The sequence below is a fragment of the Bos indicus genome, chromosome X (assembly GCF_029378745.1).
Source record: "Bos indicus isolate NIAB-ARS_2022 breed Sahiwal x Tharparkar chromosome X, NIAB-ARS_B.indTharparkar_mat_pri_1.0, whole genome shotgun sequence".
Taxonomy (NCBI): Eukaryota; Metazoa; Chordata; class Mammalia; order Artiodactyla; family Bovidae; genus Bos; species Bos indicus.
Genome location: NC_091789.1, coordinates 31,709,440 through 31,735,057, shown reverse-complemented (window position 1 = coordinate 31,735,057; position 25,618 = coordinate 31,709,440).

The window sequence follows — 25,618 nt, the reverse complement described above, 5'->3', positions numbered from 1 at the left end:
TTAACATTTGTTGAAAAGCTGGTTTGGTGGTACTGAATTCTCTCAGGTTTTGCTTGTCTGTAAAGCTTTTGATTTCTCCTTCATATTTGAATGAGATCCTTGCTGGGTACAGTAATCTGGGTTGTAGGTTTTTCTCTTTCATCACTCTAAGTACGTCCTGCCATTCCCTTCTGGCCTGAAGAGTTTCTATTGAAAGATCAGCTGTTATCCTTATTGGAATCCCCTTGTGTGTTATTTGTTGTTTTTCCCTTGATGCTTTTAATATTTGTTCTTTGTGTTTGATCTTTGTTAATTTGATTAATATGTGTCTTGGCATGTTTCGCCTTGGGTTTATCCTGTTTGGAACTCTCTGGGTTTCTTGGACTTGGGTGATTATTTCCTTCCCCATTTTAGGGAAGTTTTCAACTATTATCTCCTCGAGTATTTTCTCATGGCCTTTCTTTTTGTCTTCTTCTTCTGGGACTCCTATGATTCGAATGTTAAGGCATTTAACATTGTCCCAGAGGTCTCTGAAGTTGTCCTCATTTCTTTTAATTTTTTTTTCTTTTTTCCTCTCTTCTTCATTTATTTCTACCATTCTATCTTCTACCTCACTTATCCTATCTTCTGCCTCCGTTATTCTACTGTTGGTTCCTTCCAGAGTGTTTTTGATCTCATTTATTGCATTATTCATTATATATTGACTCTTTTTTATTTCTTCTAGGTCCTTGTTAAACATTTCTTGCATCTTCTCAATCCTTGTCTTCAGGCTATTTATCTGTTTCTCCATTTTGTTTTCAAGATTTTGGATCATTTTCACTATCATTATTCTGAATTTTTTTCAGGTAGATTCCCTATCTCTTCCTCTTTTGTTTGGTTTGGTGGGCATTTATCCTGTTCCTTTACCTGCTGAGTATTTCTTTGCCTTTTCATCTTGTTTATATTGCTGTGTTTGGGGTGGCCTTTCTATACTCTGGCAGTTTGTGGTTCCTCTTTATTGTGGAGGTTCCTCGCTGTGGGTGGGGTTGGATGGGTGGCTTGTCAAGGTTTCCTGGTTAGGGAAGCTTGTCTCGGTGTTCTGGTGGGTGGAGCTGGATTTCTTGTCTCTGGAGTGCTATGAAGTGTCCAGTAGAGAATTTTTAGATATCAGTAGGTGTGACTTTGGGCAGCCTGTATACTGAATCTCAGGGCTATGTTCCTGTGTTGCTGAAGAATTTGTGTGGTATGTCTTGCTCTGGAACTTGTTGGCCCTTGGGTGGTGCTTGGTTTCAGTATAGGTATGGAGGCTTTAGGATGAGCTATTAATTATTAATGTTCCCTGGAGTCAGGAGTTCTCTTGTATTCTCAGGTTTTGGACTTAAGCCTCCTGCCTCTGGTTTTCAGTCTTATTCATACAGTAGCCTCAAGACTCCTCCATCTATACAGCACCGATGATAAAACATCTAGGTTAATGATGAAAAGTTTCTCCACAGTGAGGGACACCCAGAGAGGTTCAATAAGTTACATGGAGAAGAGAAGAGGGAGGAGGGAGATAGAGGTGACCAAGAGGAGAAGAGCTGGAATCAAAAGGGGAGAGAGCAAGCTAGCCAGTAATCAATTCCCTCTATGCTCTCCACAGTCTTGATCCCTCAGAGATGTTCACAGAATTACACAGAGAAGAGAAGAGGGAGGAAGGAGATACAGGTGACCAGGAGGAGAAAAGAGGGAATCAAAAGGAGAGAGACAGATCCAGCCAGTAATCAGTTCCCTAAGTGTTCTCCACAGCCCGGAACACACAAAGACATTCACAGAGTTGGGTAGAAAAGAGAAGGGGGAGTAAGGAGATAGAGATGACCTGGTGGAGAAAAAGGAGAGTCCAAAGGTGGAGAGAGCATTCAAGCCAGTAATCACATTCCCAAGTAAAAATGGATACTGAAGTTTGGGTTCTTAAAGGTACAAAATTGGTAACAAATACCAAAAAGCAAAGATTAAACATCTAGAGTAGAGGTTAGACTCTCAAAAATACAATATTAAAAAAAAATAAAGTCACAAAAATTATAAAGTATATATATGAAGTTTGCTTTAAAAAATAGGGTCTTTTTTTCCAAGGTAATAGTAGGTTATAAAAATGAAAATTAAAGGAGTAATAGAGGACTTAAAAATAGAAAAAATTTAAAAACTGATAATAGTGAAAATATATCTAGGAATTTCTCTGGAGCTGTTGTGGACAGTGGGATCAGTTCAGTTTCAGATAGTTCCTTGTTCCAGCTTATACTTCTCAAGATCTATAGGCCCCTTCCAATGTAGTGTGTGCTAACTACAGGGTTTTAATCTGTTGTACCTGTGACTTCCAAAGCTGTTCCCTCTGTTTATTTTAGCTTCTTCTCTTTGGTGGTCTCTTCAGTGTCTAGTTTCCGCCCTGACACAAGGTGGCGATGTTGGTCACTTATTTGGGCTCACTTGTTCAGCCATGCTGTGGGGAGGGAGGAACACTGCAAACAAATATCTCCGGCATTTGTGTGGGAGTGCTTGCAGTGTTTCAAACACACTGGGTTTGCCCCCACTCATAGCATGTGTGCTTTCATGGTGTACACTTGTCAGGCTCTAGGTTGCTCTGCTGGGAACTGTCTGAGGCAGGCCCTGGGTTGCGTGCATTTCCCAGGACTAAGCCACTCAGGTTCAGGTTCTCAGGTACTCCACAAAGGCACAGACTCGGTTGGGCCTACGTTTTGTGCCCTTCCCAGGTCCGAGCAGCTCAGGTGACCAGGTGCTTGAGGAGTGCAGTCATCCCCAGGTGGGCGGTGCGTCTTATTGCCTCCCCAGTCCCAGCCACTCGGTTTTCTGGGTGTACAATGGGCGTGCCTTCTCAGGTGTGCCCTGTGTCTCTTCTGGGGAGCTGATCTCTGTCTGCGACCCTCCTGGTGGATGTCAACCTTCCAGAATCCCAAGAAGTCTTGGTTAGCAATGAAGCCTGCTTTCAGTTTGGTAGAGGATGCCTCTCTGATGTTGCAATTGCCCCTTTCTGGCTCTGGCTGCCCCACCCCCATCCCCCACCTGCTTGTCTCTGGTGGGGGATGGGCCGGTCCTCAGCTGGCTAGCTCTCCTCTGGTATTTGCTCAGTCCTTTGTTCTGTGAGGGGGCCTGGCAGTGTCTTAGGTTAGGGCTTTTTGTGGGATAGTTCTCTCTCTCTCTCTCTCTTTTTTTCTCTCTGTCTCTCTCTGGCTGTCCAGCAGTTTGGGTTGCTATCTCATGTTAGTTCCCTCAGATTGCCCTCAGGGCATTCGGGCCCGGTCCTTACCCTAAGCAATGCATCCCACGCCTCCCTGTTCAGCCTCCACTTGCTGGTGGCGGCTGCGAGCCCTGGGAGTTGCCGTTAGGCACATAACCTGTAGGGTTTAATTATTTGTTTATTTATTTTTCCTCCAGGTTATGTTGCCCTCTGAGATTCCAAGACTTCCCACAGACCCACCGATGAGAATGTTTCCTGGTGTTTGGAAACTTCTCTTTTAAGACTTCTTCCCGGGATGGATCTCTGTCCCTACCTCTTTTGTCTCTCTTTTTTTCTTTTATATTTTGTCCTACCTCCTTTGAAGACAATGGGCTGCCTTTCTGGGTGCTGATGTCCTCTGCCAACATTCAGAAGTTGTTTTGTGGAATTTTCTCAGCGTTCAAATGTTCTTTCGATGAATTTGTGGGGGAGAAAGTGGTCTCCCCATCCTATTCCTCTGCCTTCTTAGGACTGCCTCCTCTGCCCTTCTTTTATTAAGCACCTCAAGTGACATGGAATTTAGTACCACCTCACAGAATAATCCTTAAAGGACAGCTATAATCATTAACCCCATTACCACCACCACCACCACACACACACTCTACTTTACATCCAGCATCTTCCAACCTTCCATTGAAGATCCAAAAATTGGCTAAATGTGTCTCTCCATGCACAAAAACAAGCCTGATGCTTCAATTCGTTTGTTCATATATTCATAAGTGTATCCATTCAGCCAGTATTTACTTAATGGTAACACTGTCTGGGATTATAGTATGCACAGAGGATAAAGCAGTAAGAGAGAGAGACATGTTCCTTTCCACAAAGGACTCATAAAATATGAGATAAACATTGGACTGTAATTATGCAAATAAGTATTCAATAGCTGTATTACTTTTCAATGCTATGTAACAAATTACCACAAACTCAGAGGCTTAAAACAGCACACACTTATTTCACAATTTCTATGGATCAGGAGTCTGGACAAAGCTCCCAGGCCCTCTGCTGAGGGTCTCTCACAAGGTCACAAGTAAGGTGCTGACCAGGGCTGGGATCTCATCTAAAAGCTCCAGGGAGGAAGGATCTACTTTCAAGGTCCCTCCGGTTGCTGACGAAATTAATTTCTTTTGCACCTGGCCATAGGATTCATGGTAGCTTGGTTCCTCAAAGCCAAAAACACAAAGAGACTCTATCAAGACAGGCTGGATTATGCGATCATGGACATGTAGTCAGAGACAAACCATCTCCTTTTCTATATTTTATTGGTAAGAAGCAAATCATAAGCCACGCCCATATTCAAGGAGAGAATAATATTTGAAAGTCTGATCACCAGGAGGTGGGGAGCATGGGGACCACCATAGAATTCTGCTCACTATAGTAGCAAACTGGAAGAGTGTTATGAAGGAAAAGCTCAAAGTGCTATGAAAGTAAATAACCTACACTAGTCATTAATTTTTTGAGTGTGTTGTCTGTCTCATCTCAACCAAATCACAAAACTAACACAAGCAGCGCACAAGGTAGGACTCATGTCTTATATATTTGTTTCTATTTCAACATACCTAGCACAGAACTGCACATGGGTGTTTGATAATCACTGATTTAACTTGAAACAAAACATATCAAATGTTCCTCTACATGCCATCCAGATTAAAATCATACAACAGACCCTCACAGTCTGTTGGCATTCAAAGACTTAATGTTGGTTTTATTGTTTAATCGCAAAGGCATGTCTGATTCTGCGACCCCATGGACTGCAACACGCCAGACTTTCCTGTCCTTCACTATCTCCCAGAGTTTTCTCAGTCTCATGTCTATTGAGTTGGTGATGCCATCCGACTATCTCATCCTCTGTTGTCCCCTTCTCCTCCTACTCTCAATCTTTCCCAGCATCAGGGTCTTTTCCAATGAGACAGCTCTTCACATCAGGTGGACAAAGTATTGGAAGTTCAGCTTCAGCATCAGTCCTTCCAATGAATATTCAGTGTTGATTTCCTTTAGGATTGGCTGGTTTGATACCCTTGAAATCCAGGGGATTCTCAGGAGTCTTCTCCAGTACCACAGTTCAAAGACATCAATTCTTCAGCACTCAACCCCCTTTATGGTTCAACTCTCATATTCATACACGACTACTGGAAAAAACATAGCTTTGACTATATGGACCTTTGTCAGCAATGTGATGTCTCTGCTTTTTAATATGCTGTCTAGGTTTGTCATAGCTTTTCTTCCAAGGAGCAAGTGTCTTTAGTGACCCAAGAATCTTTCAGAAGTACACGTGTATTAGCATGAGCTACAAAAAAGCATATCCCTTTGCCCAGCCCAGCATCCGACTGTAGGGGAAGCTTTGCTGCTTTCCATTCCTCAACATATGAAGTGATAATGCAACTAAAGCTATAACTGCCCTCTCAGACAAGGCCTCCCAAGGACATACATGGTCCAGGAAGTCCTGACATAATCTCTGGTGTTGAGAAATGCAGCCTTGAGGAGGTGGCATATAAGTCTGGACAGTGGAACTAACCAGGCAGATGAGACTGTCAGGTAATAAAAAGGAAAGCACTTCAAAAACAAGGAAATAGGAAACCAACAGGTATGAAGGCCTATGAAGAGAATATCCCTAATGAAGAAAGTGACGAGAGGCATGGCCTGAGAGGTAGGTCAGCCCCAAGTTAGGGATCCACGGCCAAGTTGAGGACAGCCACATCTTTATTTCCACCACATCATCAGCAATGGCAAGGCTCATGCAAGTCGTCTCTTCAGGGTGCTGCTGCTGCTGCCGCTGCTAAGTCGCTTCAGTCGTGTCCGACTCTGTGCGACCCCATAGATGGCAGCCCACCAGGCTCCCCCATCCCTGGGATTCTCCAGGCAAGAACACTGGAGTGGGGTGCCATTTCCTTCTCCAACTCTTCAGGGTAACACACAAAAATTGAAAGTTGTGGGACTTAATAAAGGACCAGAAGGAAAATTTTCTGAAGTATTAAAATTGCCCCCCAAGCAGCCTAGCACATGGAAACCAATTCTAAGCCTTCTTTCTGGGAGCACTGAGGCATGGCCCAAATCAGTAAAGATATGCTGCTGCTGCTGCTGCTGCTAAGTTGCTTCAGTCTTGTCCAACTCTGTGCGACCCATAGATGGCAGCCCACCAGGCTCCACCGTCCCTGGGATTCTCCAGGCAAGAACACTGGAGTGAGTTTCCATTTCCTCCTCCAATGCATGAAAGTGAAAAGTGAAAGTGAAGTCACTCAGTGAGTGTCTGATTCTTCATGACCCCATGGACTGTAGCCTGCCAGGATCCTCCATCCATGGGATTTTCCAGGTAAGAGTACTGGAGTGGGTTGCATTGTAAAGAACTGAGAAGGTGCCAAAGGAAGTAATGAAGTAGAGAGTCCCTGGAGCACCATTGGAAAACTGCACACCAAATGCATTCCACAGGAGTCGATGTTGGCAAGACAAGCAACATTATGCGGCCCTTCTGGTGCTTGTAAGGACTCAAATTCCTGGTATGCCCTTATGTAGGATAATAAGACTTTCACGAACTCGAGCTCACAGGCTGATGCTTGGTATTATGACCTGTTACCATGACATTGTAAATAACTAGGAAGGCTGATCTTCAGCTGAGCCCAGAGCACCAAGGGAGGAAGAGCACAGCCTCTGAGTCTGCTAGAGCAGCTGAATCAACTCTAGTGAGCAATGTCACAATCCTTACAGCTGAGGCTCTGTGAACAGATGATTGGCTGGTGTTCTGTTAACTCAAAGAAATTGAGTGAGAATCTCATTTATTTTCTAGTGCACCACAACAAGATCTGAGGAGTCTCCACTTCTCAACTGCCCAGACACTGGAATATGCTCTCAAATGTTCTTAGAGAATTGTGAACCCTCAGAGAGCAACTATCTATCATGGAGAATTTAAGAAGAGGTCTCAAAAGCAGAATCTGGCTTCAATGATATCATGAAATATCCTCTAGTTCTTAAGATCATACAAAAATAAAAAATCAGTATATTTCCACAAGGCAACCAAAGCCGATGCTCTGTGATAACCTGAAGGGATGGAATGGTGAGGGAGGTGGGAGGGGGTGTAGGATGGAGGGGACAAATGAATGCCTATGGCCAGTTCATGATATATGGCAAAAACCATTACAATATTGTAAAGTAATTATCCTCCAATTAAAATAAATAAATTTTTTTTTTAATCAGTGTATTTCAAGGTGGCTATACATTCAGGAGAGCCAGTGCTCCCACAAGGTTTCCTGGCCATTATACAGGAATTTTTTTAAAAAAAGACTTTGAAAAGAGTATGAAGCAATGACCAAATAATATGAAGTCTTTAAAAATGAAAGATTCTTTCAATTGTTTTAAACAAACCTTTCTGACTTGAAATAATCCAAGCATCAGCTTCAGACCCAAAGGTGACACACTTTAGACCCAAAGGTAGAAAGGAACAGATACTGGCCAGCAGCCTAATTAAGAAACCAAGGGCAATAGTATTCACTTAATGAGAGGTCACTTGATCCAATCTCCTAACCAGAGATAGTATGAGCAGAGAAGAGCCCAGGGAGATCATAAAACATGTTAACACTGGAATAAATAATTAGAAAATTCCTAGGACCCTCTAGGGTCCAACTTCAAGGTTATGTCCAAGGAGAATCAGCCCTTTCCATCTGCATTCCGTACTTCCTCAAACAAAGATAAGCAGAGAATAAAAGGCAACTGAATCCCCAGTTAGGACAGAGGAGAGTGGAAACAAGGCCCATTACTGGCTGCAGATAAAAGACAAAGGGGCACACGAGGGCTTTGTGATAGATTCGCCAGGAAAATGAGGATCTTTTGGTTTATAATTCAACATCCCGACTCTGATTACATCCACTCAGCCCAACACAGGAAAGTACATTGGGATTAATTATAAGGTTGTTCTGTTTGTAATAACATAGCAAAAATTTTAAAAAACTGAATGAGCCTGGTTATGGTCAGAGGCAAACAGCCATCATTTCCAACCACTGCTTGCATTAAAATGTAAATGAGATAGTATGTTTATAGTATTGAAAGAAAGCCTGACTAGTTTCTCTAAGAGTTTTCAGAATGAAACAAGTTCACATGTAACCTAATTTCTTCATCCACTCAGGACTGCCCGCTTTGAGGCAGGGGGACGGGGAGTAGGTAGTAGTTCCTTACTGAAGACCATGGCTCACCAGTGAGGAATCCTTTTTCCTCTTTTTGTCATGCATGCTTTTCCTAATACAGCTTGTTTCTTCTATTGCTTCCCCACAACAACACAAAGCCCTGACTGTCTACATAGGAAAGAAGTAAAAGGACCTTCCCAAAGTCACGTGGCTTGTAAGCATCAAGATGGGCACTAAAAGCATCTCCAGAATCAAGGTCTCTACAAGTAAACATAATCCCCTGAAATGAGTGGACAAGCATGAACACACGAACATGCAGGCACACACACACAAACACACACATATACATCTGGGTTCCCTCAAGTCAAAGTAAGCTTTGCTGGTTAGCAAAAAAAAGAAAAGAAATAAATGTCAGTAGGTCATTTTAAGATGTTCAAGATGAAGAATGTAGGAAGAGTGACATTCACAAACAAAAGTGGTCCTGTAGAGAGTAAAGCCCCTCCCCCATGTAAACAATGGCAGAAACATTCAATGGACCATCAGGAACCTGTCAGTGGAGCCTTGGTGTTTTTCTCTGAACTTCAAAGCACTTTAGGACAGAGGTTCCTCAAGTGGTATTCCCAGGGGTCCTCCACAGACTCAAAGTTGGTCCATGAAGGAAGAAAGCAGTGCGTCACACAATCCCCCATGACATCAAGAGACACGATAGGATGTGGAGCCCCAGGTCTGAGAGGGCAGTGATCTGCCCACTGACCAGACTATGAAAAATTCAAGAGTCAGGACAAGGACACACATGACAGAAAAAGCTTCAGGGGGAACTACACAGCCTCATATGAAAACGGAACAGTAAGAACCGTGTTTTCCTGAGCATGGGAAAGCTGAGCGCATGGAAAAGAATGAGCAGAAGGGGAGGTGGACCTCTGGGGAAAGAGGGCTGTGAGTGCCATCTCTGACATGATCCAACTCTCTGGAGTCAAGGGCTAGGAGGGTGAAGGGAAGAGACCATCTGCTCCACCCTCAAAACATCTGTTATGAAATAAGACTGATGGCATGTGTCATGTCAGGAGGGTCTTGTGAAAGAAACTGCTGAGCCGTACATGATCTGAGCTAATGGAGAAGTCCCCAAGGTTTGGAGACCTAGATTCTAATCCCAATTCAACTGCCAATTTACTGTGGAACACTGGGAAACTGCTTAACCCTATTCTGTCTCAAGTTCTCCACTGGCAGTGGGTACAAAAATACATACTCCCAGGGGTGCTCCCAAATCACATCCGTGTATTCTTGACAGGTACGATGTAACCACAAAGTCCTAAGGCTCTTCCTGCCTTTGCAGTTCAAAGGGGTCCCCCCACTTCAGCCCCAAGAAGTGAAAAAAGTGAAAGTGAAGTCTCTCAGTCATGTCCGACTCTTTGCGACTCATGCACTGTAGCCCACCAGGCTCCTCTGTCCATGGGACTCTCCAGGCAAGAATCCGGGAGTGGGTTGCCATTTCCTTCTCCAGGTCAGCTCCAAGAAAAGAAACATAAATTCTTTCACTCTCTGTCAACTCTCAAAGAAAAATACAAAAGATCAGTCTTCCATCAAAAGAAAGTATTTTAAGGAACTAAGAGAAATTCACATACATAATACACATTTATCCTATATTGGGAAGGACACTCTCCATTCCATCATACCTACGATCACATATTCCCTAATAAAATACGGAGACACAGTCCATGCTGTAGGTTATACTTTAAACAGTCGTCCAGTTTTTCAGCCATAAATGAGCTTGGAAAGAGTAAAGAATGACCATCACTTTCCCCTGAATTCTTCATGCTAACAGGTTTTGCTCCACTGAGATTAGATGCATTTTTTTTTTTTATAAATGAGTTCATAAAAAATAAAGTCAAATGAATTGACTGAATACTTATTTGGTATTTTCAGTTCCAGGCAGACAACCCTAGAGGAGCTGGCAGTCTCATGAAAGGGAAACTGCTCATCAGTATCATTTCTAAAACAGAGAAAGAAATTAAAGGCACATTAATTTGTTCTACATCTTGCCTCTGAGTAGCCATAAATATCCACTTATCAATATGAAAAAGATAAATTTATCTAAAGCAAAGGATCATTTATCTACCAATGGCTAGTATCTCATGAGGCAGGAGGTAGGGACAGGGAAAGAATCTTGAGGAAGACCTGGGATTTTGTTTGTTTTGATTATAACTAGGAAATTAGTCAAGAAGGTCCCCTTGACAGAGTAGCTCTCAAATTTAGAGGTCACAGTGTGGCTAAAAAATTTTAAGTGCAAGTATGTGAGTAACAACACATTCAACTAAGATCATTTTAGTGTGAATTACTCTACTGGATGGCTTCATCACCAAAGTAGAACCTGGTTGGCAAGGGTGGGTGGGGGCTTGATTTGAGCACATTGAACCTACAAGTAAGCCTGGGCATGCGCTGAAAGGGTGAGGGTGAGGATGCCTTTAGAGAGCTGGCTCTGAGAGACCCCTCAGACATAGCTTCACTTCTTTGTCATTTTGAGAAGCTTGGTAAAGTGATGGTATCCTTGGAGTTACAATGGAAGAAGGTAGAATTCCACAGGGGAGCTTTACTCCAGATACACTTGCATTAAATAGGATTAGATGACCCTCAGTTCAGTTCAGTCGCTCAGTCGTGTCCGACTCTTTGTGACCCCATGAATCACAGCGTGCCAGGCCTCCCTGTCCATCACCAACTCCCGGAGTTCACTCAGACTCATGTCCATCGAGTCAGTGATGCCATCCAGCCATCTCATCCTCTGTCATCCCCTTTTCCTCCTGCCCCCAATCCCTCCCAGCATCAGAGTCTTTTCCAATGAGTCAACTCTTCGCATGAGGTGGCCAAAGTACTGGAGTTTCAGCTTTAGCATCATTCCTTCCAAAGAACACCCAGGGCTGATCTCCTTCAGAATGGCCTGGTTGGATCTCCTTGCAGTCCAAGGGACTCTCAAAAGTCTTCTCCAACACCACAGTTCAAAAGCATCAATTCTTCGGTGCTCAGTTTTTTTCACAGTCCAACTCTCGCATCCATATATGACCACTGGAAAAACCATAGCCTTGACTAGACAGACCTTTGTTGGCAAAGTAATGTCTCTGCTTTTCAATATGCTATCTAGGTTGGTCATAACTTTTCTTCCAAGGAGTAAACGTCTTTTAATTTCATGGCTACAATCACCATCTGCAGTGATTTTGGAGCCCCAAAAAATAAAGTCTGACCCTAGTGTTCTTCTAAAGCAGTATTGTCCACTAGAAACTCAGTGTGAGTCACAGAAGTAATCTTAAATATTCTAGTAGCCAGATTTTTAAAAGGAAAAGGAAATAGAAAAAAATAAATTTGTTTTTTCTTTAACTCAGTGGTGGTTGTTCAGTTGCCAAGTTGTGTCCAACTCTTTGTGACCCCATGGACTGCAACACACCAGGCCTCCCTGTCCCTCACCATCTCTTGGAGTTTGCCCAAGTTCATATCCATTGAATCGGTGATATTATCATTTCAAATGTAATGTGTATAAAAATTATTAAGGATACCATTTCCATTCTTTTTTCACACTAAATCTCTGAAACCTGGTGTTTTTTTGTTTTTTTTTTTGTTTTGTTTTATTGTGAGCTCAGTTGGCCAGTTGTGTCCAGTGCTTTGCAGCTCCATGGACTGAAGCTCACCAAGGCTACTCTGTCCATGGGATTCTCTAGGCAAGAATACCCTGAGGGCATGATGCTAAGAAACCAGAAAGACAAATGCTGCATGCTATCACTTGCATGTGGAATCTAAATAAAAAGTCAAACTCATAAAAACAGAGTGGAAGAATGGTTGTCAGGGGCTGGGGATAGGGAAATAGGGAGAGGTAAGAGGATACAAACTTTAGCTAAAACATAAATAAGGTCTGAGGATCTAATGTAAAACATGGTGACTATAGTTGATAACACTGTGTTTTATAATTGAAAATGTTTTAATTAATTATAATTCAAAGTTCAGTTCCTCATTTGCACTATCCACATTTCAGGGCTCAAATGCCACATACGGGTACTGCATTAGATAGTACAGGTCTTGGGTGTGAGAAATGGCAGTCAAAGTGTTGGTGTATGAGTCATAGGTTCACAGTATCGCTGAGTTAATTTTGCTTTTTCCAGGGGCACAGACTATATTTGTATACATGGCCAGCCACTGAACATGTGTTCACCACAACTCACAAGGTAGTCCTATCAGAGAATAACATGGACCCCCATAACACAAGCCCGACTGCTTGTAGAAACATGCTAACACAAGCTCCTTGAGGGGAAGATCCAGCCTCAATTCAACCAGCAGTTCCTTGCCCAGTGCCTGACACAAAGTAAGCATTTGGCCAATTTTTATTCAACAACTGACTGCTCTCCCGACAGTTGATGAAGATTCCTTTCCATGCTTTAGGGTGTGATCCTTATTCACACTGGGCATCACTCATTTATCCAGTCAACAAACATGAGCTCATGACCACTGTGTATGATAGTCCCTTATGGCGAGCCACTGTCTACTCCCTAGCTCTTAAAAAATAATGTAATTCACGATGAAGACGTAGAGGCATGAAGGCCAAATAGTGCCACCTTCACCGTTTGGCCCTCAGCCAGCACTGATGGTACATATGGTCATTCCTTGATATCGGCAGGGCCAACTGGTTTCAGGAACCCCAAGGAAAACAAAATCCAAGATGCTCAAGTCCCTTATATAAAACGGTGTAGTATTTGCATATAACCTATGCACATCCTCTAGTCTACTTTCAATAATCTCTAGATTCTTTATAATATCTAATACAATGCAAATGCTATGTAAATACTTGTAAATACAATGTAAATGCTATGTAAGTAGTTGCCAGAGCACAGCGAATTCAAATTTTGCTTTGGGGAACTTTCTGGAATTTTTAAAAACATATTGTCAATCCACACTTTGTTGAATCCAAGAATTTAGAACCTGCAGATACGAAGGGACAACCAAACTACCTCATGCGTGCCTTGTACAATACTACACACTTCCTATGTGAGTGTAGGGGAGAACATTTATTGTAAGGAAGAATTACATGCACTAGGATGGTACAATTTTTAAAAAATGGAAAAGAATAAGTGTGGATGTGGATGCAGAGGATTTGGAACCCTCAAACATTGCTGGAATGTAAAATGATCCAGCTGCCTTGGAAAACACTGTGGTAGTTCCACAATAAGCTTTTAATAGAGTTACCATATGACCCCAGAAATTCCACTCCTATGCACACACAGACAATATGGGAAATTACATATATATATAAAATTCCCATAAAAATATATATCATGTAATATGGGAAAATTTGTGGCTGGAATCAGATAATATGGGAAATTACAGGACATGACTGAAGTGACTTAACAACAGCAACATTATATATATATATATATATATATATATGTGTGTATATATATATACTATATATGATATATATATATATTATATATACTATATATGTTATATATAAATTATTTAATTTCCCATACAGTATGATTCCAGTTACATCAAATATTCACAGTAGGTAAATCCATAGAAATAGAAAGCAGATTCGTGGTTACTAGGGACTGAGAAAAGAAAATGGGAAGTGAGCTTCATAGGAATGGGTTTCCTTTTCGGGTGATAAAAGTGTCCTGGAACTAGACAGTGGTGACTATTGTACAACATTGTGAATGTACTATATTCTACACTTTACAAAGGCTAAAATGGTAAATTCTATATTATGTGTAATGTATCACATTTTTTTAAATGTCAGAAAAGTATAATGTTCTGTGATGACCTGGAAGGATAGGATAAGGGGAGGGGAGGGAGGTTCAAGAGGGAGGGCATATGTATATATATAATTATGGCCGATTTGCATTTTATATGGCAGAAACCAACACAACATTACAAAGCAATTTTCCTCCAATTAAAGAATAAATTTAAACAAAAAGAATAACGAAAGACAATATTTTGTCCAAAATGAGGCGGAATTTTAACCAAAAGGAGGCTGAAACAATTTTTCTTTCCTTCCTTTCTTTTCTTGACTTTTCTTCCTTTTCATCTTTTTTTCTTTCAATGTAGTATAAGGCTAATCAGTATCTCTACAGTTTCTTTGCATTACAGTTTCTAGATGCCATAATCAGGAGTCTTTTTTTGTTTGCTTTATTTAATACAATTGAACCTATCAGTAGAAGTCACATGAGTGTCAACAAACTTTGATTCTAACAGTGCCTGCCTACCCTGTGTCAAGATTTGTACCAGCACTCCGTTAACATTTTCTCTGTTAATGTAGGAGGTGGCTAATTTAAAATTAGAAACAGCAATAATATTGCTTAAGAATGATCTTTCAAGGGAGAAAAGAAACTTAGATGTACCAAAAGTAAAGGGTCAGCAAAATGAATATAATTCAGAAATTCTTGTTTTCATCTTGACAGATGCTTTCATTAATTACTAGAAAGAAAATGTTTTGAGTACCTACTAAGTAGCCCTGCCTATGATGGCAGAAAGATGTAACAGATTTTTCCTGAAGTCAATTTTGAGAAAACCTTAAGAGTCATAGAGTCACTGAGACAAACATAAATTCTAGTCTACAGATGTGAACAACTAAACAAAAGAAAGTGTTTAAACACTGTGGAGGGGCTTGGGGCGGGCAATGACAAGGACATAGATAAGGTCATTCCCTACATTCCCATACATATTTTTTCTGTCTTTCCCTCTATATAACCCACTAAAGTTCCATTGTTACACCATCCTTAGGGTCAGAGCCACGGAACTGCTTGGTAGTAGCAAGTTCATGATTCACCAAATTGTTTCTAGCACCACCAGTAAATGAACACGACTGGACCTGGTCCAAGTGCATTCTGCCAACTTCCATTCTATGACCTCTACAGATGTTTGAAGACCCATATGTCATGTTCTGACTCCGAATCTTCTACTTTCCTATTAGCATGTAATGTAAGATCTTCCAGATAAGAAAAACATTGAGCTGTCTCAAGTCCTGTCTACTGCTCCTGATGCCCAGAACTCTGAGGTGTAATGTTAGAGGTTCAAGCACAAGAAGGACTTTTTTTAAAGCCCCACACATGTGTATTGCTGGAACCTGAACTAAGAAATTACTTAGAATAACAGTAGCTGCAAGTTCTCAGGAAAACCAGGTTGGCCTGAAAAGAGAACAAAAATTACATAAAAGCAAGTGAACCACACCCTCAAAATCTGTTTAGTGATGGAAGCTTCTGGTAAGTTTCTTAGCTCACACTTTTTATTCATCATTTATAAGCTCACTGTGGAAACAAGACAATAAGTCAAATAGAAACAAAAACAGTAAGCAATTGTTGAACAACTTGAATAAGAGTAAAAGTGAATTCAAAAGGGCTAGAAAGACCAAGGGTTTTGCACCTTGCGGAAAACCTCACAATACCTTCCAGATTTTCATACCCTCTTTCTCCATGCAGAGTGAATGGAAGTACCTATCATTTGCCATGTCAGCTTATCACGTAATGTCTGATCACACCTTCACTTCAGAGCCGCACATTGATACATAAAATTGTCAGCCCCAAATAATATATTCAAAATATGTAAGGTTCAAAAAATCATTGTTAAAAATGCTATAGTGGCACTTGCTGTAGTGGCACTCTAGAGGACATAAAGGGCATTCACAGCCATTGTCTCCCTGGATATTTAACACAGATAATTTGAAACTTTTTGTCATACAGTCTTCTGATATGTGGATGCCCACACTAACATATCTAAGCAAACATATTCCATATTTCATAGATGCTTTCTATTACTGTCATTAAATTAACTTTCACAGTAGATTTAAAATGCCAATCCTTACAGGAAAGGCAAAATTAAAAACAACTCCCAATTGAAAGCCCCATTGGAGGCCATAAAAATCTTTGTTAATGGACTTGGTACTCAATAGCAACAATGGGTAGAGTGGCTCAGTATACTATAGTAAAGTGAAGATAGAGCCCCTTTGGGAAAATGAAACAATAGAACCTATGTTTGGGGGACACAATTTTCATGCCAGCAGTTAGCTTCTTTACACTTTTTAAAAATGAAAAATCTTCACTCCCATATGCAGTGCACCTGGCTAGCTAGCTAACTTCTGGCTGTGATAGTAAGTCCACCTAATGGCACCTGTATAAACAGAACCCTGGCTGTGATTGTTTTCTGAGTGGGGCTCATCCAACATGCAATATTGCTTCAGACATGCCCCTTTCTCATTCGGGCAAACAAGTCACTAAGGGCTCAGAGGAGAGAGAATTCTCAGGCTCCTTTGCAAGGAGGGGCTGGAGGGGGTATTCATTTACTGCTGTTATAGAGAAGGCGGGCAAGGAAGAGAGCATTGCTCAATAAATATACTATTTATAAGAAAGCCTAAGTACTAAAACCAAACTGAAGAGGAAAGCACATTTATCAGGGGGGAAAGATTTATGCAAACATTAAAGCTCTCCTGTTACCTCTGTTTTCATTTGAGATGTTCGTATTTTAATACCTCTGCATTCCAGCTTCTCCTCTTACTGGATGTGGAGCTAAGTTTCTGCCCATGCTCATGATCATGCTGTCAGCTAAATGATCAATCATGCTATCGCCAATTTCACATTGAGACTTCACGGGAGGGTGAAATCAGAGAACAAAATGGCTGTGGGGGAAGAATTTGTTTAAATACAGCTAGTTGGGGAAACTGGCAAAAGGGTAAAAAAAAATGATGGAAAACATATGAAGTGTAAATGCATCTATCTTTAAGGCAGATCCATTTCAAAGCTTTCTGCAGCACAAAAGTCATTGTGTGATGCATCTGAGTGTTTAGAGGAGCAAAATAATGTAATAGGGTTGCAACTAAATGCCAATATTTCAGTCCATCGACTTTGGGCGCTGATTTGTATGTACTGCATGTCGGTAAACTATATGAATACAATGAATACACTCAAGGCTACTTATGAAATGAATCTAGATTTTGTATTTACAACGAGAACAAGGTTCGAAGAAAACTCAACAGTCACAAATTCCAAGCAAGAGAAATAAAGGCAGTCAGAATGAAGTCCTGTAATATTTTCAACCAACATTAGAGGTTATTCAGCATGTGTAAAGTCCCATATGCAACTCAGGAGCTGGAGGAGAGGAGGTGCTCTATGCTATGAACACTCCAACAGTGCTTTGAAAGCAAGATCTTCAGGAGAAAGCAGGCGAGCCTGGGTTCTGATTCAGAATTGAACCGCTTCAATTTAACTTCAGCAAGCAAATAGTGCCTATTTATTTTCATACTGTGATTACATGGAAATCCAAGTTTGCAATGACTGTTCTCTAAAGATTCAACTGATGGGAGATGATCTACTATCACAAGCGCAGATCATGCTTGCTTAAAATCAATCACTTGAAGTCTACCTCTGTAATACATTCATGATACAAACAATCCTTTCTTTATCCAAGGGCTGCCATTAATTGTAATCTTATAGTGCTCTCTACTGGTGATAAATTATGTGAAATGTCATTGGATATCGAAAGGCCTAATTAATTTTTCATCTTATGCTCACATTACCATTAAAGTCCAGCGTGGCACCACCCAATTCACTTCTCTGGGCCATCAGAACCAAAGTGCACCAAGAATCTCCCTCATGTTGGGACAGAAAGAGCACCTCACTGTGAACCATAGTATCAAAAGCATCCACGAAAAAAATGCCTTCCACTTCAGAATGGGAATACTTAGGCAGGTGAGACAAGAAGGGTAAAAAACACTGAATGAAAGAATGAATAATTGGACTGGAATCCTGGCTTTGGGCCACAATAACCATGTGACTCAGTCACTTTAATTTTGTGAGCTTTAATTTTCTCATCATTAAAGTAGAAATGATAATTCCCACCTTACCTATTTTATCAGTTTGTTGTAACAGATGAGATGGTAGCTAAGGTCGTACTTTATAAAAATAATATTATTATTATCATCATTATCATTACAGTAAAAGACTATTTTCTTTAGATCAGTGAGCCTTAAAGCTTTTTGGTTTTTCACCAGTGGATTTTTTTTTTAAACATAATCTTACGTGGAACTTTATCAAACTGATTTTATTAGTAGACACGTACTGTGCAAGTTCAAAAGTGTAACTATTTTTTTAAATTTTATTGAAGTACATTTGCTTTCCAATTTCATATTAATTTCTTCTTCTTTTTTCTGGCCTCACCATGAGGCATACGGGATCTTAGTTCCCAACCAGGGATCAAATCCATATGTCCTGTATTGGAAGATAAAGTCTTAACCACTGGACCACCAGGAAAGTCCCTAACTATTTCTTTAAGTCAGTTAATGACAAGAATAAAACTGTCTGAATATACATGAACTTTTGAAATCTTGGGTCATGGTTGTCAACTGAACTGACATTAGCCTCAACATCTAATTTGTTTCTGGACTTCCTTTGGTTGCCTAGTATCAGAAAAGTATAATTCATATAGATAAGTATCTGTAAATGACATGAAAATGAAAACGTTAGTCGCTCAGTCGTGTCCGACTCTTTGTGAGTCCGTGGACTATAGTCCACCAGGATCCTCTGTCCATGGAGTTCTCCAGGAAAGAATACCAGAATGGGTTGCCATTTCCTCCTCCAGGGGATCTTCCTGACCCAGGGATCAAACCCAGGTCTCCTGCACTGCAGGTGGATTCTTTACTGTCTGAGCCACCATAGCTTTTTTTTAAAGTTGCCTCAAAATATCAGCATTGTACTTCAACTAAAGTGATCCAAAAGCTTGAACAGTGGGTGATAACAATAGCCACTGCTCAAAATATTCCTTATGTACCAGGTGTTTTTCCAAGGACTCCATGTATATTAACTCAGTGAATTCTACTAATAACCCATGAGGTAGTTGTGTCTAAACTCACCATTTGTAAAAGATAAGGAAACTAAGACAAAGGAGATTACGAAATATACTCAAGGTGACACAGCTAGTCTGCTGCCAGAATCTGTGCTCTTAACCATTGCCTTCTACAGAGGAAATGCTTCTTTGGAAGTTGAATCAGCAACATGATTTAGCAACTGCTAAAAACCTGAACTGAAAAATGCTAAATATGAATTTAAACCATGAATGGAAATCAGAACCAGCTTGTGTGTGTGCTCAGTCATATCTGACTCTTTGTGGCCCCAAGGCCTGTAGCCCACAAGGCTCCTCTGTCCATGGGATTTTTCAGGCAAGAATACTGGAGTGGGTAACCATTTCCTTCTCCAGAGGATCTTCCCGAACTAGGGATTGAACCCACATCTCTTATGTTTCCTGTATTAGCAGGCAGATTCTTTACCATTGCACCACCTGGAAAACCCAAGAACCAGTTTAAATCTTCACTATTTGGCAAAATTGGCTTCCTAATATACCTTGTTCAGACAGCATCCTCATAAAAATATATGTGATATCTCAGGGCCTATCTATCAGGTAGTCCCTGGAAATTTCAAAACAACCAAATTTATTTTTGTTTTCCATAACAACTTCAACTTTAGGTCTTCATTTCATTGTTAAAATTACAACTGTAAGTCTTGTAAGAGTATAAGCACATATTGCCTAACTGTATTCCTTCTGCTTGTTAAAATTCAGACAAGAGTATACCAAACAGGACTCAGCACCAAATGGTAAAGTGTTATCACCATGGGATATACTCCACGCCCTCTTTTTCTGATTATACAATGTCCCTCCCCTCGTACCTGGAGGAGAGCATGTACCTGAGCCTCTCCTGACATTTAATTGAGCCCAACACACAAGTACTGGAGTAGTGACCTCACATGTACAATTCTATGCTCAGGAATCTGTCTCAGCTTGACATTTTAGCCCCATTCAGTCTTAATTTTAGCTCTTCTTAGTCAACAGCATAAACAAACAGTTTCAACAAGTAAACATAAGCACACACAGAGCCAGAGTCTGCACAAGAATTGTTCTGCAGACTTGGCCAAAAGGCACACAAAAAGACACTCAACACCACTAACCATCATGGAAATGAGCATCTAAACCACAGTGAGTTATCACCTCACACCTGTCAGAATAGCTATCATCAAAAAGACCACAAGTAACAGGTGCTGGTGAGGATGTGGAGAAAAGGGGACCTTTGTACACTGTTGGTGGGACTGTAGATTGGTGCCGTCATTGTGGACAACAGTATGGAGGTTTCTCTAAAAACTAAAAATAGAACTACCATATAATTCCCATTCTGGATATATACCTGAAAAAAAAGACAAAAACACTAATTCAAAAAGGTACATGCACTCCAATGTTCATAGCAGCATTATTTACAATAGCCAAGATATGGAAGAAACCTACCTGTCCATCAACAGATAAATGGATAAAGGTGTGTTTACACACACACAGAGACACACTCAGTGGAATACTACTCAACCAAAAAAAAAAAAGAATTAAATTTTGCCATTTGCAACAACATGTATGGACCTGAAGAGCATTCAGTTCAGTTCAGTTTAGTTGCTCTGTCGTGTCCGACTCTTTGCGACTCCATGGACTGAAGCACACCAGGCCTGCCTGTCCATCACCAACTCCTGGAGTTTACCCAAACTCATGTCCATTGAGTCGGTGATGCCATCCAACTATCTCATCCTCTGTCATCCCCTTCTTCTCCTGCCCCGATCTTTCCCAGCATCAGTGTCTTTTCAAATGAGTCAGCTCTTCTCATCAGGTGGCCAAAGTATTGGAGTTTCAGCTTCAACATCAGTCCTTCCAATGAACACCCAGGACTGATCTCCTTTAGGGTGGACTGGATGGATCTCCTTGCAGTCCAAGGGATTCTCAAAAGTCTTCTCCAACACCACAGTTCAAAAGCATCAATTCTTCGGCGCTCTGCCTTCCTCACAGTCCAACTATCACATCCATACATGACCACAGGAAAAACCATAACCTTGACTAGACGAACCTTTGTTGGCAAAGTAATGTCCCTGCTTAAGTTTATAGGAGCTCTTAAATGCATGGCGTGGTAAAGGAAGAGTCAATATCTAGGTATAAGAACCCAGCCAAGTGGGCAAGTATTCAAAACGAACCTAGTCCCAGTGAGGAACTTGAAACAAAAACATGAACTCAGGCAGAGAGACTAGACTAACATGGTGGAAATGGGCAGGCTGTTATTTGGTGAGCATGAGGGAACATGGAACACCACCAAGCACACTAGATGTTCAGGGTTAACGAAAATGAGGCTAATTCTAAAATCCAGCAACAACAAGGGTCTTTTGGCCCTGCTCACATTTAGGAGGCTCAGAATCTAGACTGGACTTAGGCTTCAGTACCTCCATGAAAGTGAAAGTCTCTCAGTCATCTCCAACTTTTTGTGACCCCATGAACTGTAGCCTGCCAGGCTCCTCTGTCTATGGAATTCTCCAGGCAAGAATACTAGAGTGTGTTACCATTCCCTTCTCCAGTGGATCTTCCTGACCCAGTGATTGAACCTAGGTCTCCTGCAATGAAGGCAGATTCTTTACCAGCTGAGCCACCAGGGATACCCATAGATAGCCCATAGACCATACCCCACGTTGCTGCTGCTGCTGCTAAGTTGCTTCAGTCGTGTCCGACTCTGTGTGACCCCATAGACGGCAGCCCCCCAGGCTCCCCCGTCCCTGGGATTCTCCAGGCAAGAACACTGGAGTGGGTTGCCATTTCCTTCTCCAATGCATGAAAGTGAAAGTGAAAGTGAAGTCGCTCAGTCGTGTCCAACTCTTAGCGACCCCATGGACTGCAGCCTACCAGGTTCCTCCGTCCATGGGATTTTCCAGGCAAGAGTACTAGAGTGGGGTGCCATTGCCTTCTCTGAGATCATACCCCATAGATAGTCCAAATAAAGGTATTTCTCTCCAAAAGATGATGTCAACAGGACATCATGAGATACACACTTTTGTAAACATAGACATCATGAGTGTGCATATGCACACATACATTTGTGCACATGTGATTTGGAAACCTCCAAGATCATTTTATGCTTTCATTCTCACTATTCAAACTGACTCCATGAATCACAGACACAAAGAACACCTTTTCTCGGATAAACACACCTCCACTCTTGTCCCCATCTAACTCAACCACTCTGTTTGTATAATTGCAGTTGCTCCCTTGTTCTCCTGGTGGCCCTTAAGAATTCCAAATTTGGCCATGCTCTTTTTAGGTGGATGTTGATTCCTATTAAAGAATGACTCTGTGCTGCAGTCCATGGGGTCTCAAAGAGTCAGACATGACTGAGTGACTGAACTGAACTGAACTGAAAGAATGATTCCTATTAAAAATGGGTGACCCAAACTTAAATGGGCCATGTAGAGAGAGAGCAAGCATGTAATTCTCTTGCTGTCCTTGACTCAGAGATTGGTAGGCTGACCTTGTTTGGAAAAGCCTGAAATTCTGCCAATAGCTCTAGCACATCCCTGGTTGGCAACTTTAAAGCAGGCACTTAGCAGGATTTTCATTTCACTTTACTTCTCAGCTATACATTCACTTGGCCTAGACTTGAGCTCAAAAGCCTCAAAAAAAATTTTCTCTTTAAAATCCAAACTTATGTTCAGAAGTTTACATAGAGCCATGAGGAAACTGATATAGGGAGATATGGTGACTTCCAATTCCAGCCATGCCAGTCATCTGGCATCAAAATATGCACCAGCTGTGAGTATCTGGCTCTTGCTAAGTCAGAGGGTGCTGGACAGCTGACAAGACACTGCTCTGAAACTGCTTTCAACCCCTTAATGTCTGCTCTGCCCCCTTATTTTCATATTTTGTTCCCCATGTTAAGTATATATCTTTAAATGAATACAAAATCCCATGAGTCTGTATGTAAGTCAGCACTGGGCTTTTGCAAGGCCTTTGAGATACTCAACTAACTTCACCATTGGACACGGCCCTCCTTTATCATCTGCCAGCCTCTTTTCTCTTAAATGGTTCTAGCAGTAATAACAAGTGATCATCATAATATATGGACCATAAAAAGAGGAGAAGGGAGTGAATGAATTTACAAGCAAAAGTCTCTCCTGGACTTGATCTTCTCCTCCAGAAGTCTGTGAATTCCCCATGGATTTCAACAGGAAATTGGCCTGCTAAGGGGTTATGGGTGATAGAGCCTTAAACAGGACTTATGAGCTACAGTTCCCAGTCCAGGAGCACTTTGCCCTTGTTCATTAGTGCTTATGAGGAAATAAAATACTTCTTTTAATTTTGCTTTTATTACATTTTTGTGAAAGGAAAAAAATATTTAAGTTTTTAGGGGATAAATATGTTTTCTTCCTTATTATTTATTCATATGCATATTAAATTTCATAAACTCAAGTTGCCAAATTTTAACCTGCTGATGAGGGTGAATCTCCAAGCTTTCCATATGTTCAACTGAGTCAAAAGATGCTCAGGCCTTGGACTGTGTTTCACATTCAAAAGCTGGCAGGAGTTACACGTACCCTTTACTTATGGTACTTCTTGTCTTCACACAACAGGGGAGGAAAGAGAGGGTCAGGTTTGAGGCACAAGCAAGTAATGTCAATAGGAAATTCTTCTCCCCCACTCTCACAGACTTTCTTATAGATTAGAACTGAGCCTTTTATTTAAACAAGAAATGCATTGATTGTTTCTAATTTCCAACTGCTTTTAGTGTGATTTTATAGGAATTCCATGTTGGAAATGAAAGGTGGTAGAGACAAAGGTACTTTCTCAAGCCGCGTTTTCACAGAACTTGAGCTTCTCATCCAAGGCAGATTAATTGATTTATAGTCCACACGGTGCTGGTAATACTAACAGGAAATATAAAGAGAGGAACTTGCATTATGTTTTGGGTCCAGGCAATTTGCATTAGGTAAAAGAAAATCATTTCCAGAATTGTCTGTCAGCCAAAGCACAGTTTTTAAATCATAAAACCAAGCCACAGATGCAAAGGTCACCCAACATAAAATTATGAGCATAACTAGGAGGAAAAAGCCCTTTATGTGTCAAGAACAGGAAGTGATTTTGTGTTTCTCTACAAAAATTTACAGTCAGCAGCTGAAGGTAGAAAAAGCAATAAATTATAACAATTAAATCCAAAGTAACTTGCTGTTTTCATTCAAGGTCAGAGCTTGATACAAAAGTCATGGTATAATATGAGATAGCAAATATGTGCTGGGTAAATTATATATGTACTTTTGATTTTTCATATTTATTTCTTGTGTACACATCCCATTAATGTCACTTATGAGAAAAGAAGGAAGGATTGAGAAAAGATCCATTGCTTGCCATGTGTTATCAACTGGCAAAGGTGAGTGGATCTATAAATAAGCCAACACTCATCAGTAGGTGTTAAAGAATAAACTCATTTCACACGCCCTCCGTTTCTGGTATTTCTCCTGCTGGAACCGCTACAATTCTCTTAACAGAAACTTCAGTTTGATCTCCTAGCATGTTCGAAGCACTGTCTGAAGTGCTTTTCATATGATGTCTCAAACCATGCTCCCAAAAGCCTTGTGAGGTAGATATGCACACCCTTGTTTTGTGAAAGCAGAATACCACTCAGTTGAAGGCCTTAAGAGAAAAAGGCCTTGATGAAAGTGAAAGAAGAGAGGGAAAAAGTTGGCCTAAAACTAAACATTCAGAAAACTAAAATCATGGCATCTGGTCCCATCAATTCATGGTAAATAGATGGGGAAACATTGTAAACAGTGTCAGACTTTATTTTGGGGGCTCCAAAATCACTGCAGATGGTGACTGCAGCCATGAAATTAAAAGATGCTTGCTCCTTGGAAGAAAAGTTATGACCAACCTAGACAGCTTATTAAAAAGCAGAGCCATTACTTTGCCTACAAAGGTCTGTCTAGTCACAGCAATGTTTTTTTCAGTAGTCATGTATGGATGTGAGAGTTGGACTATAAAGAAAGCTGAGCACCAAAGAATCGATGCTTGTGAACTGTGGTGTTGGAGAAGACTCTTGAGAGTCCGTTGGACTCCAAGGAGATCAAACAAGTCATTCCTAAAGGAAATCAGTCCTGAATATTCATTGGAAAGACTGATGCTGAAGCTGAAACTGTAATATTTTGGCCACCTGATGCAAAGAACTGATGCATTGGAAAAGACCTTGATGCTGGGAAAGATTGAAGGTGGGAGAAGGGGACGACAGAGGATGAGATGGTTGGATGGCATCACCACTTCAATGGACATGAAATTGAGCAAGCTCCAGGAGTTGGTGATGGACAGGGAAGCCTGGCATGCTGCAGTCCATGGGGTCTCAAAGAGTCAGAAACGACTGAGTGACTGAACTGAACTGAAGAGAAAAAAAACTGCCTCCCCCAAAGAATATGAAATTCTGCCAGCAGAC